Source organism: Schistocerca nitens, chromosome 1 (assembly GCF_023898315.1).
Source record: "Schistocerca nitens isolate TAMUIC-IGC-003100 chromosome 1, iqSchNite1.1, whole genome shotgun sequence".
In the NCBI taxonomy this organism is placed as follows: Eukaryota; Metazoa; Arthropoda; class Insecta; order Orthoptera; family Acrididae; genus Schistocerca; species Schistocerca nitens.
Genome location: NC_064614.1, coordinates 467,460,275 through 467,473,647, shown reverse-complemented (window position 1 = coordinate 467,473,647; position 13,373 = coordinate 467,460,275). Strand labels below are relative to the sequence as shown.

At 47.4% G+C, this 13,373-nt stretch overlaps 3 non-coding genes across 3 annotated transcripts; all 3 read left to right on the top strand.

Moving 5' to 3' along the window:
• Nucleotides 1–1,987: 1,987 nt before the first annotated feature.
• Trnat-ugu (transfer RNA threonine (anticodon UGU)) lies at nucleotides 1,988–2,062 on the top strand. Its single transcript has one exon. It is a non-coding gene; the product is annotated as a tRNA-Thr (tRNA).
• A 3,123-nt stretch (nucleotides 2,063–5,185) lies between these two features.
• Nucleotides 5,186–5,260, top strand: Trnat-ugu (transfer RNA threonine (anticodon UGU)). The gene has a single exon. It is a non-coding gene; the product is annotated as a tRNA-Thr (tRNA).
• Nucleotides 5,261–13,071: 7,811 nt separating this feature from the next.
• On the top strand, nucleotides 13,072–13,146 carry Trnat-ugu (transfer RNA threonine (anticodon UGU)). Its single transcript has one exon. It is a non-coding gene; the product is annotated as a tRNA-Thr (tRNA).
• The last annotated feature ends 227 nt before the right edge of the window (nucleotides 13,147–13,373 follow it).

Genomic DNA, 13,373 nt, shown 5'->3' with positions numbered 1-13,373 from the left:
TGCCCGAACTCGTACGGGACTTGGTAGATTAATCTGCCACGAGTTATGAGTATGATGGGCAAACATCTATTAGGCGCACTACGAATGTAGTGGTGTGGACATGTTGGGAATGTGGATCTCACGGGGAGCGTGCAAGGGATAAGTCCCTGCAGACGCACTATCCGCTGTGCCCGCGGTGGCTCAGATGGATAGGGCGTCTGCCATGTAAGCAGGAGATCCCGGGTTCGAGTCCCGGTCGGGGCACACATTTTCAACATGTTCCCAATGAAGTACATTACGCCTGTATGCAGCTAAGGTGTCTATTTAATTATGATTTCATTTCTAGCAAAGCTGCATGGTCATCCACGGTAACTGTTCTTTCGGGAACAGATACTAGTGTCATATATAGTTAAAATATGGCTTCCCGGCCATTGACCTTCTTGTGCGAACGCACACGCTATGCCCGAACTCGTACGGGACTTGGTAGATTAATCTGCCACGAGTTATGAGTATGATGGGCAAACATCTATTAGGCGCACTACGAATGTAGTGGTGTGGACATGTTGGGAATGTGGATCTCACGGGGAGCGTGCAAGGGATAAGTCCCTGCAGACGCACTATCCGCTGTGCCCGCGGTGGCTCAGATGGATAGGGCGTCTGCCATGTAAGCAGGAGATCCCGGGTTCGAGTCCCGGTCGGGGCACACATTTTCAACATGTTCCCAATGAAGTACATTACGCCTGTATGCAGCTAAGGTGTCTATTTAATTATGATTTCATTTCTAGCAAAGCTGCATGGTCATCCACGGTAACTGTTCTTTCGGGAACAGATACTAGTGTCATATATAGTTAAAATATGGCTTCCCGGCCATTGACCTTCTTGTGCGAACGCACACGCTATGCCCGAACTCGTACGGGACTTGGTAGATTAATCTGCCACGAGTTATGAGTATGATGGGCAAACATCTATTAGGCGCACTACGAATGTAGTGGTGTGGACATGTTGGGAATGTGGATCTCACGGGGAGCGTGCAAGGGATAAGTCCCTGCAGACGCACTATCCGCTGTGCCCGCGGTGGCTCAGATGGATATGACCCCTGCCCACTCTGCCCCCTGACCTACTCTATGACAATAAAAAAAAAAAAAGATGGATGGAGCGTCTGCCATGTAAGCAGGAGATCCCGGGTTCGAGTCCTGGTCGGGGCACACATTTTCAACATTTTCCCAATGAAGTACATTACGCCTGTATGCAGCTAAGGTGTCTATTTAATTATCATTTCATTTCTAGCAAAGCTGCATGGTCATCCACGGTAACTGTTCTTTCGGGAACAGATACTAGTGTCATATATAGTTAAAATATGGCTTCCCGGCCATTGACCTTCTTGTGCGAACGCACACGCTATGCCCGAACTCGTACGGGACTTGGTAGATTAATCTGCCACGAGTTATGAGTATGATGGGCAAACATCTATTAGGCGCACTACGAATGTAGTGGTGTGGACATGTTGGGAATGTGGATCTCACGGGGAGCGTGCAAGGGATAAGTCCCTGCAGACGCACTATCCGCTGTGCCCGCGGTGGCTCAGATGGATAGGGCGTCTGCCATGTAAGCAGGAGATCCCGGGTTCGAGTCCCGGTCGGGGCACACATTTTCAACATGTTCCCAATGAAGTACATTACGCCTGTATGCAGCTAAGGTGTCTATTTAATTATGATTTCATTTCTAGCAAAGCTGCATGGTCATCCACGGTAACTGTTCTTTCGGGAACAGATACTAGTGTCATATATAGTTAAAATATGGCTTCCCGGCCATTGACCTTCTTGTGCGAACGCACACGCTATGCCCGAACTCGTACGGGACTTGGTAGATTAATCTGCCACGAGTTATGAGTATGATGGGCAAACATCTATTAGGCGCACTACGAATGTAGTGGTGTGGACATGTTGGGAATGTGGATCTCACGGGGAGCGTGCAAGGGATAAGTCCCTGCAGACGCACTATCCGCTGTGCCCGCGGTGGCTCAGATGGATAGGGCGTCTGCCATGTAAGCAGAAGATCCCGGGTTCGAGTCCCGGTCGGGGCACACATTTTCAACATGTTCCCAATGAAGTACATTACGCCTGTATGCAGCTAAGGTGTCTATTTAATTATCATTTCATTTCTAGCAAAGCTGCATGGTCATCCACGGTAACTGTTCTTTCGGGAACAGATACTAGTGTCATATATAGTTAAAATATGGCTTCCCGGCCATTGACCTTCTTGTGCGAACGCACACGCTATGCCCGAACTCGTACGGGACTTGGTAGATTAATCTGCCACGAGTTATGAGTATGATAGGCAAACATCTATTAGGCGCACTACGAATGTAGTGGTGTGGACATGTTGGGAATGTGGATCTCACGGGGAGCGTGCAAGGGATAAGTCCCTGCAGACGCACTATCCGCTGTGCCCGCGGTGGCTCAGATGGATATGACCCCTGCCCACTCTGCCCCCTGACCTACTCTATGACAATAAAAAAAAAAAAGATGGATGGAGCGTCTGCCATGTAAGCAGGAGATCCCGGGTTCGAGTCCTGGTCGGGGCACACATTTTCAACATTTTCCCAATGAAGTACATTACGCCTGTATGCAGCTAAGGTGTCTATTTAATTATCATTTCATTTCTAGCAAAGCTGCATGGTCATCCACGGTAACTGTTCTTTCGGGAACAGATACTAGTGTCATATATAGTTAAAATATGGCTTCCCGGCCATTGACCTTCTTGTGCGAACGCACACGCTATGCCCGAACTCGTACGGGACTTGGTAGATTAATCTGCCACGAGTTATGAGTATGATGGGCAAACATCTATTAGGCGCACTACGAATGTAGTGGTGTGGACATGTTGGGAATGTGGATCTCACGGGGAGCGTGCAAGGGATAAGTCCCTGCAGACGCACTATCCGCTGTGCCCGCGGTGGCTCAGATGGATAGGGCGTCTGCCATGTAAGCAGGAGATCCCGGGTTCGAGTCCCGGTCGGGGCACACATTTTCAACATGTTCCCAATGAAGTACATTACGCCTGTATGCAGCTAAGGTGTCTATTTAATTATCATTTCATTTCTAGCAAAGCTGCATGGTCATCCACGGTAACTGTTCTTTCGGGAACAGATACTAGTGTCATATATAGTTAAAATATGGCTTCCCGGCCATTGACCTTCTTGTGCGAACGCACACGCTATGCCCGAACTCGTACGGGACTTGGTAGATTAATCTGCCACGAGTTATGAGTATGATGGGCAAACATCTATTAGGCGCACTACGAATGTAGTGGTGTGGACATGTTGGGAATGTGGATCTCACGGGGAGCGTGCAAGGGATAAGTCCCTGCAGACGCACTATCCGCTGTGCCCGCGGTGGCTCAGATGGATAGGGCGTCTGCCATGTAAGCAGGAGATCCCGGGTTCGAGTCCCGGTCGGGGCACACATTTTCAACATGTTCCCAATGAAGTACATTACGCCTGTATGCAGCTAAGGTGTCTATTTAATTATGATTTCATTTCTAGCAAAGCTGCATGGTCATCCACGGTAACTGTTCTTTCGGGAACAGATACTAGTGTCATATATAGTTAAAATATGGCTTCCCGGCCATTGACCTTCTTGTGCGAACGCACACGCTATGCCCGAACTCGTACGGGACTTGGTAGATTAATCTGCCACGAGTTATGAGTATGATGGGCAAACATCTATTAGGCGCACTACGAATGTAGTGGTGTGGACATGTTGGGAATGTGGATCTCACGGGGAGCGTGCAAGGGATAAGTCCCTGCAGACGCACTATCCGCTGTGCCCGCGGTGGCTCAGATGGATAGGGCGTCTGCCATGTAAGCAGGAGATCCCGGGTTCGAGTCCCGGTCGGGGCACACATTTTCAACATGTTCCCAATGAAGTACATTACGCCTGTATGCAGCTAAGGTGTCTATTTAATTATGATTTCATTTCTAGCAAAGCTGCATGGTCATCCACGGTAACTGTTCTTTCGGGAACAGATACTAGTGTCATATATAGTTAAAATATGGCTTCCCGGCCATTGACCTTCTTGTGCGAACGCACACGCTATGCCCGAACTCGTACGGGACTTGGTAGATTAATCTGCCACGAGTTATGAGTATGATGGGCAAACATCTATTAGGCGCACTACGAATGTAGTGGTGTGGACATGTTGGGAATGTGGATCTCACGGGGAGCGTGCAAGGGATAAGTCCCTGCAGACGCACTATCCGCTGTGCCCGCGGTGGCTCAGATGGATATGACCCCTGCCCACTCTGCCCCCTGACCTACTCTATGACAATAAAAAAAAAAAAAGATGGATGGAGCGTCTGCCATGTAAGCAGGAGATCCCGGGTTCGAGTCCTGGTCGGGGCACACATTTTCAACATTTTCCCAATGAAGTACATTACGCCTGTATGCAGCTAAGGTGTCTATTTAATTATCATTTCATTTCTAGCAAAGCTGCATGGTCATCCACGGTAACTGTTCTTTCGGGAACAGATACTAGTGTCATATATAGTTAAAATATGGCTTCCCGGCCATTGACCTTCTTGTGCGAACGCACACGCTATGCCCGAACTCGTACGGGACTTGGTAGATTAATCTGCCACGAGTTATGAGTATGATGGGCAAACATCTATTAGGCGCACTACGAATGTAGTGGTGTGGACATGTTGGGAATGTGGATCTCACGGGGAGCGTGCAAGGGATAAGTCCCTGCAGACGCACTATCCGCTGTGCCCGCGGTGGCTCAGATGGATAGGGCGTCTGCCATGTAAGCAGGAGATCCCGGGTTCGAGTCCCGGTCGGGGCACACATTTTCAACATGTTCCCAATGAAGTACATTACGCCTGTATGCAGCTAAGGTGTCTATTTAATTATGATTTCATTTCTAGCAAAGCTGCATGGTCATCCACGGTAACTGTTCTTTCGGGAACAGATACTAGTGTCATATATAGTTAAAATATGGCTTCCCGGCCATTGACCTTCTTGTGCGAACGCACACGCTATGCCCGAACTCGTACGGGACTTGGTAGATTAATCTGCCACGAGTTATGAGTATGATGGGCAAACATCTATTAGGCGCACTACGAATGTAGTGGTGTGGACATGTTGGGAATGTGGATCTCACGGGGAGCGTGCAAGGGATAAGTCCCTGCAGACGCACTATCCGCTGTGCCCGCGGTGGCTCAGATGGATAGGGCGTCTGCCATGTAAGCAGAAGATCCCGGGTTCGAGTCCCGGTCGGGGCACACATTTTCAACATGTTCCCAATGAAGTACATTACGCCTGTATGCAGCTAAGGTGTCTATTTAATTATCATTTCATTTCTAGCAAAGCTGCATGGTCATCCACGGTAACTGTTCTTTCGGGAACAGATACTAGTGTCATATATAGTTAAAATATGGCTTCCCGGCCATTGACCTTCTTGTGCGAACGCACACGCTATGCCCGAACTCGTACGGGACTTGGTAGATTAATCTGCCACGAGTTATGAGTATGATGGGCAAACATCTATTAGGCGCACTACGAATGTAGTGGTGTGGACATGTTGGGAATGTGGATCTCACGGGGAGCGTGCAAGGGATAAGTCCCTGCAGACGCACTATCCGCTGTGCCCGCGGTGGCTCAGATGGATATGACCCCTGCCCACTCTGCCCCCTGACCTACTCTATGACAATAAAAAAAAAAAAAGATGGATGGAGCGTCTGCCATGTAAGCAGGAGATCCCGGGTTCGAGTCCTGGTCGGGGCACACATTTTCAACATTTTCCCAATGAAGTACATTACGCCTGTATGCAGCTAAGGTGTCTATTTAATTATCATTTCATTTCTAGCAAAGCTGCATGGTCATCCACGGTAACTGTTCTTTCGGGAACAGATACTAGTGTCATATATAGTTAAAATATGGCTTCCCGGCCATTGACCTTCTTGTGCGAACGCACACGCTATGCCCGAACTCGTACGGGACTTGGTAGATTAATCTGCCACGAGTTATGAGTATGATGGGCAAACATCTATTAGGCGCACTACGAATGTAGTGGTGTGGACATGTTGGGAATGTGGATCTCACGGGGAGCGTGCAAGGGATAAGTCCCTGCAGACGCACTATCCGCTGTGCCCGCGGTGGCTCAGATGGGCCCGAGTCGGCCCTCGGCGGCCGTGGCGAGCGGACGCGCGCTGGTGTTTACGTCTCTGCTGCTGCCGGCTGAGCGCTGTTTACGGTGAGTTGACGCTATTGTAGCGTACACGGTTAAGGGTTATTGTGTGGAACATGCCACGAATTGACTATGAATGAACTAGCACGAAAATATACTTTGAAATTAAGTTTCGATCCGAAATATGCACGACCTAAAGCTTACGAACTCGAAGCATGGATTGAGAATGTTTTGAAACGATCTTTTGACGAAATACTTGGTGTACATCTTTCGATCGTAAGCAGTACTGTGCACATAAAGTTTAAAACTGCTGAAATATGCGATCAAATTGTTCAGTCATGCGGTGATAGCCTTAAATTTACTCACAGCGATGGTAATATTGGCAAAGTTCATGTATCTCGTGCAGGATTTAGTGTCCGCACAGTTAGAATTTTCGAACTACCTTTTGAAGTTCCTGCCGACGAATTAAATGCAGTTTTGAAAAATTATGGCAAGATTATAAGCAATACTGCGGAAAGGTGGATGTCCTTCAAAGTTCCTGTCTTGAACGGTGTTCGACAGGTGAAAATAGAACTGGAGAAACACATATTACGATCTGTGGATACAGGGCAATTGTTATATACGATGGACAGCCTCGCACTAGCTCTGGGTGTGGTGCAACTGATCATGTTCGCGCACAATGCGTACAGAGACGAGTGACACAGTTGCCACCAGGCGAAAGTGTTCCTAGTAACAAGATGTCATCACTGCCTCTAACGTATGTGGCGGCAGTACGTTCGACCATGGCAGCGACGGAAGTCACTCACATGGACACAACTGTCAACACCACCGAAGCTGACCAGACATCAATGGAGACTGCCACCCCAGAGGGCAACGCTGACACCACCCCCGACGTGTCGGTGAAACTGACCGATCCGGAGGCTACGTGTTTGGTTAGCGACCAGGTTGGCGAGAAAACCCAAGATGTTGAGAATGATCCGCGCACCGACAAAGGAGCGGATTCTAACTCAATGGGAAGCGACGACAACACCGGATTACCAATCTGCAGCTCTTCCTCAGTGACTGTGGCAGATGAAAGGGCTGACATTTCTCCCAAAAAACACAAAAAGCGACGGATCGCTCACAAGGATGCTGAGAAAGCAGCTCCACTGCTGCGCGAGAAAGGTGCGCAAATTGCCCGCGAATTAACGGACGCAACTCTTGGCAGGACAGATGCGAAGCAATCGAGTGGCCACGACCAGGCGATAAAAGTGACCACGCCGAACTCTGGGGTTGGAAATCAAGCTGCAGCAGACGAGGATCGGGTCTCTCAGCAGCTCCTGAGAGAGGGGCGAAAAGAACAGTGTCCAACGGGAAAGGGTTCAGATCAGAAGATGGACATGTCAAATGCAGGCAGCTGGGCTGATGATATCGAGGACATGTCGGTGGATCAAGGACTGATTACGTCTGAACCACCAAAGGAGGCTATGCCAGCCGGGAGAGCAGAATTACTTGTGACACGACAGCTTTCAACGAACCTGAGAAAAGATGATGATTCGGATACGTATTAATTTCCTCACCGACATCATGCTTTCGCTGACTGGTCAGCGACTTTTAACATTGAGAACTTCATGCCTACTTTTCAGGACTACAAGATAGTCACTGTAAACATAAACAAAATAACTTCAGAGCTGAAGATACACAGTCTCCGCGATTATTTGTATAGCTGTGATGCAGACATCGCGATGCTGCAAGAGGTGGCTCACCATTTCCTGCCTCACTTTTCTGGGTATGACGTACTAACAAATACCATCCCAGATAGCTCCTCAGGCACAGCTCTGTTATTCAAAGAGGGTATTATTGTCTCGGACGTGGAACGACTAGAGTCTGGCAGAGGAATCTCGTGCCTTATTAATGGAGTTCGATTGATAAACATCTATGCTCCCTCGGGGAATCAAAATAGAGCTGCCAGAGCACATTTTTACGCTACTGACTTATTGTATCTTTTACGGAGGAATGAGGAGGACGTGATCGTCGGCGGGGATTTTAATTGTGTTTTAAAGCCTAAAGACCAATGGCCGAACTTTAACGGTTGTGCGACACTTGCCGAAACTGTTCGACTGATGGACCTAGAAGACACCTGGGAAATCCTGAACGGGGACCGACAGTGTTTTACGTATTTTACCGCTCAAACTGCCAGCCGACTAGACAGAATTTATGTAGGAAAACGTCTGCGGGACAAGATCTCTGCAACGGAGACGTGGCCGTTGTACTTCTCCGACCACGAGGCATATCACTGTACAATCCGAATGGTACGGCAGGGAACGTACCGTGGCAGAGCAGGTTGGAAGCTGAATGTTTCAATACTCACTGATCAAGGTTTGAGAGAACGGGTGCAGGAAGTATGGGATCTCTGCTCACGCCGCCAACAAACTTTCCCGTCGGTTATGCTGTGGTGGTGCCGCTGCGCAAAGCCCAAGCTTATTAATTGCTTGAAAGGTTACAGCTGTGAAAGGAGCCGGCAGCAGAAAGAGCTTTTCGAATTTTATTTTCGATGTCTCCGTGAGCTGTATTCTGCTCCTCATGTCACACAGGAGAACTTTGTACAGATCAAAAGGATTAAGGCGAAGCTAACACTATTGAAACGAAGACAACTGGACGGAATTAAAATACGTTCTCGCGATGGTACAGCGCTAATGCCGAAAGCCCATCCTCCTTCCATCTTGCGAAAGAGAAACGCCGCGCTAGACAGAAATTGATTCACAGATTAAAAACAGAAGATGGCAGTGTCACCACAACCCAGGAATATATAACCGACTATTACCGACGGCTGTACATGTCAGAGCCCACGAATGACGAGGCAATTACGACCATGAAAAACTACCTTACAGCGACCCTCGATGAGACGGACAGACAACTATTACTGTGTGATGTCACTGAGGAAGAACTTCGGGAGGCTTTGAGGAAGGCTCCGGGTAATAAATCGACCGGGGCAGATGGCCTACCCATTGAATTCTACAAACAATTCTGGTATTTACTCGAACATTGCTTTCTGAACATATGTAATGAAATTAAATCAGGTCGGCAACTACCAGCAGGATTCAGTGATAGTCTAATTGTACTCGTCCCCAAAGAATACCCACCAGATGATGTCAATAAATTTCGTCCTATTTCCCTCCTCAACTCCGATTACAAAATTGTGACTCGCGTTCTAGCAGCGAGAATTAAACATGTTTTACATAAAATCATACATGACAGCCAGACAGCAGCCGTCCCTGGTCGAACGATCTTTAGAAGTCTGGCAGATTATAGGGAGATCATCTCCTTTAGTGCTATTACCCAACCGGAGGCTGCAGTTTTAGCTCTAGATCAATGCAAAGCCTTTGACAGGATTTCGCACAGCTACCTTTTTCAAATTATGAACCATTTAGGTTTTGGTGACGGTTTTATCACGATGGTCAAAAATATGTACACCTCTGCTTGCTCTAGGATCGTCATCAATGGCCAACTCTCCCGGCAAATAACTATTGAGCGATCTGTACGACAAGGCTGCCCCATGTCAATGCCTCTTTTTGTCATTGCCATTGAGCCACTTGTTCGTTTGCTGAACCGTACGCTTGAGGGCTTAACCCTGTATTCGACGACTGTAAAATGTGTGGCATACGCGGATGACATAAGTGTCATCGTACGTTCGGAGCGAGACCTACAAGAAGTCACTAATAGTGTACGGGAGTATGAAAGAGCCTCATGCTCAAAGCTCAACTATCGCAAGACTAAACTCATGCCGATCGGTAGTGAGTTTAGAATCGATGACAACTGTCCATATGTAGTACACGAGAGTATCAAGCTGTTGGGAATACGAATGAGCCGCTGCCCTCTGAAAACTACTACGGACAACTGGCAAGAGCTTCTGGCTATGACGAGAGTTTGTCTCCAGCAAAATAAAGGCAGAGAACAGGACCTCATACAAAGAGTGCAGTTTATCAATAAAATGATACTTTCGAAAATCTGGTATGTAGGGCAGATAATCCCTGTGGTCAACAGCATTTCCAAGCAAATAATGACGGCAATTGGTTGGTATATTTGGAGGGGCGAAATATTCAAAGTGGGAATTAATGTTATTACGCTCCCACCGGAGAAAGGGGGCCTAGGGCTCATAGATGTTGAACTTAAATGCAAGGCTCTTCTTATACGGAGAACTATTCAGCTGTTTCAAGACTACCCAGACAGCGCGCTCCACATGGCCCTACGGATGTATACACCTACTAATATGGCAATACCGATAAACCTGGTGGAAACCCACTACAAAGCCAACCACATCAGGATGTTTCTGCTCGAAGTTAGTTACCTCCGAGCGAAACTGAGCGCACCAATACAGGACCTTACAACCGCCCAACTATACCGGATAATGAATACTAGTGGAAGAGTAAACCGCATGGAAACGAAATATCCCATAAGGGATTGGGCTCAAATCTGGAAGAACATCCACAACAAAGTGCTCGGAACAAATATCAGATCAACGTGGTATAAAGTAGTTAATGAGACCATACCTACGAAAGAAAAATTACACAGAATACGATTGTCGGCAACTGACAGATGTGGAGAGTGTGCCCTCATAGACAACTTGCCACACAGATGTGTCTGCGGAGAAAATAAATTGGTCTGGGAATGGTGCAGAATGAACCTTGCCTCTATCTGCAGGACAGCTAGACACACAATCTCCATCACATCGGTGTTGCAGCCTGATGGCACTTACTATCCCATCACAAAGAAAAATATATGGACATGGCTGACGGGACATACTCTGCATTACCTAATTCAAGCCGAAGATGCGCCATCTTACCAGGGCTACAGAGTATATCTAGCCACACAAGCGCAACTGCTGATGAAGGATGACAAATACAGACAAAAGTTCGCGAACTATATACCAGCATTGAGAATAACGACATTATGAACGACAACGACGATGAACAAAAACGAACAAGGAACGACGAAGTAGATGTATGCACTGCGTCCGACTGTTGATAACGTTGATGGCAGTGATTTTTTTTTTTTTCCCAAGCAGTGTGTGGCTCCCGGCAATTCGGCACTCAGTGCTAAGAGAAGACAACTGCCGACATAGGAGATCACATACAAACGGGGAAAAAGAAATGAGACCAAGCTATATGCTTGGGGTATACCATAATAGGCAACCCTCGAGAAGACGAGTGTTGAGTGCCGTCAACGAGCCGAGATGTCTCACGCAAAGAATAGTGGAAACAAACAATTTAAAAAAACTTGTTGTATATTAAAAAAGTTAAAAAAAAATTAAAAACAAAAAACCAACAAAACACGATGAAAATAAAAGTTTTGCAGCAAAGACTCATCAACAAGGAATGAAACGTTTCCTTTGCTGCAGAAGCAACGCACCTTGAACTTTCCACTGCAGTGACAACACGTTTTCCTTTCTTGATGCAGAAGTAGCGTCCTTTGTGTTCAACGTTCTTTTAATGGCATAGAAGCCAGGCCGAGACGGCAGAAATTGGCGAGCGCAAGGATGGGTTGAAGGGGAGGAAGGAGACCCAAAAAAACAAAAAAAAACAAGAAAAAAAACAAAAAACAAAAAAAAATAAAAAATTAAAAAAAAGATGGATAGAGCGTCTGCCATGTAAGCAGGAGATCCCGGGTTCGAGTCCCGGTCGGGGCACACATTTTCAACATGTTCCCAATGAAGTAAATTACGCCTATATGCAGCTAAGGTGTCTATTTAATTATCATTTCATTTCTAGAAAAGCTGCATGGTCATCCATGGTAACTGTTCTTTCGGGAACAGATACTAGTGTCATATATAGTTAAAATATGGCTTCCCGGCCATTGACCTTCTTGTGCGAACGCACACGCTATGCCCGAACTCGTACGGGACTTGGTAGATTAATCTGCCACGAGTTATGAGTATGATGTGCAAACATCTATTAGGCGCACTACGAATGTAGTGGTGTGGACATGTTGGGAATGTGGATCTCACGGGGGGGTGCAAGGGATAAGTCCCTGCAGACGCACTATCCGCTGTGCCCGCGGTGGCTCAGATAAATAGAGCGTCTGCCATGTAAGCAGGAGATCCCGCGTTCGAGTCCCGGTCGGGGCACACATTTTCAACATGTTCCCAATGAAGTACATTACGCCTGTATGCAGCTAAGGTGTCTATTTAATCATCATTTCATTTCTAGCAAAGCTGCATGGTCATCCACGGTAACTGTTCTTTCGGGAACAGATACTAGTGTCATATATAGTTAAAATATGGCTTCCCGGCCATTGACCTTCTTGTGCGAACGCACACGCTATGCCCGAACTCGTACGGGGCTTGGTAGATTAATCTGCCACGAGTTATGAGTATGATGGGCAAACATCCATTAGGCGCACTACGAATGTAGTGGAGTGAACATGTTGGGAATGTGGATCTCACGGGGAGCGTGCAAGGGATAAGTCCCTGCAGACGCACTATCCGCTGTGCCCGCAGTGGCTCAGATGGATAGAGCGTCTGCCATGTAAGCAGGAGATCCCGGGTTCGAGTCCCGTTCGGGGCACACATTTACAACATGTTCCCACTGAAGTACATTACGCCTGTATGCAGCTAAGGTGTCTATTTAATTATCATTTCATTTCTAGCAAAGCTGCATGGTCATCCACGGTAACTGTTCTTTCGGGAACAGATGCTAGTGTCATATATAGTTAAAATATGGCTTCCCGGCCATTGACCTTCTTGTGCGAACGCACACGCTATGCCCGAACTCGTACGGGACTTGGTAGATTAATCTGCCACGAGTTATGAGTATGATGGGCAAACATCTATTAGGCGCACTACGAATGTAGTGGTGTGGACATGTTGGGAATGTGGATCTCACGGGGAGCGTGCAAGGGATAAGTCCCTGCAGACGCACTATCGGCTGTGCCCGCGGTGGCTCAGATGGATAGAGCGTCTGCCATGTAAGCAGGAGATCCCGGGTTCGAGTCCCGGTCGGGGCACACATTTTCAACATGTTCCCAATGAAGTACATTACGCCTGTATGCAGCTAAGGTGTCTATTTAATTATGATTTCATTTCTAGCAAAGCTGCATGGTCATCCACGGTAAGTGTTCTTTCGGGAACAGATACTAGTGTCATATATAGTTAAAATATGGCTTCCCGGCCATTGACCTTCTTGTGCGAACGCACACGCTATGCCCGAACTCGTACGGGACTTGGTAGATTA